We start from the raw sequence: 1,482 nt of genomic DNA on the forward strand, positions 1-1,482 counted from the left end.
CGCCTCCTGGGTTCAGGCAATTCTCCTGCCTCAGCCTCCTGAGTAGCTGGGATTACAGGCACGCGCCACCATGCCCAGCTAATTTTTTGTATTTTTAGTAGAGACGGGGTTTCACCACGTTGACCAGGATGGTCTCGATCTCTTGACCTCGTGATCCACCCGCCTCGGCCTCCCAAAGTGCTGGGATTACAGGCTTGAGCCACCGCGCCCGGCAAGACTTTGCATTTTTAAGGCTTGCTTCTGGAATTTCGTTAGTTAGCATTAAAAACAAAATGCAAGGCTTTAAACTTCTATGTTACTGGCAGAAACGAAGAAGGGGACAAACAGGATGACATTCAGTGAAGTGGGGTGCATAAGGAGCTATTCTTCCACAGTACCCCCTTTTGCTGCCATTAGCAATATTTTAGCTCTAGATGCTCATCTGCATTCAATCCTTCTGATTTTCAGATTTTCTTTCAGTCTTCACCTAAATACACAATGTACAATATTTGATATTGTGATAATCTTTTAAGATCACATCTATACAACATTTTGTAAGTAATGTCACAACATATAGGCAATTATTTTTCCCAGCGAGCCCACCCCTAGCATCTGTGGGGCCTAGGGCAAGACTACAAATAGCTATATGTCTAAATATTTAAAAACTTACAAACTGTTACATAAAATATTTATATCCATTTACCTGGACAAATACACCTTCAGAAAACAATTCAAAATTATGAATAAAACTATGATTTTAATATAGCTGAAAATTGGCAAAATATTAAAGATAACTAAATTTAATTTTTATTGTGTACCTCTGGGTATTGTTGATGGGCCGCTAATGCTTGGATGGGTAATGAAGACATATATAATCCATAAATTACATTATCTCTTCCATAAATGTTTGTCTTGTCTTCATTTCAGAATGACTAACGCAGACTTTCACGCAATTGCATTCTATTGACAATAGTGCCAAATTAGACAACCTTTCCTGTCAGTACACTTTTGGATAATTTTAGTTATTCCAATTGGGAGAACTTGACTCTGCTGAGTGGTAACAAATTATAAGATTCTTAAAGCTTTATATTGAGAACTAAACTGACTATTGATATCATGTTTAAACTCTGTAGGAGGGGCACATAGGCAAAATTATCATGCTTGCAGAAAATATTACACAATATATTTTCATTATGTTATTTCACCATTATTATCGTTTCTTACATTTAAATCCATATAAGATTTCTTCTTTTTTACACTGCTAGGGTATTATTATAAAGACAACTGAAAACTGCGGTAGGTAGGTTACTCACTGAATCTCTCTCTTCAGTAGAATCCATATCTTGATCTACCATAGCAAAAAAACAGTCGCTACAGAAGTTAGTTTCAGAATCATTCCTACATAAATGTTTTCTTCAGACTCCAACAAACGCTTCTAGTTCCAGTTTTCTTAAATTTTACTTGAATGTTATCTTAGTGTTTATTTCATATGCAGTTACTTTT

This window comes from Cebus imitator, unplaced genomic scaffold (genome assembly GCF_001604975.1).
Source record: "Cebus imitator isolate Cc_AM_T3 unplaced genomic scaffold, Cebus_imitator-1.0 Scaffold59, whole genome shotgun sequence".
Lineage (NCBI taxonomy): Eukaryota > Metazoa > Chordata > Mammalia > Primates > Cebidae > Cebus > Cebus imitator.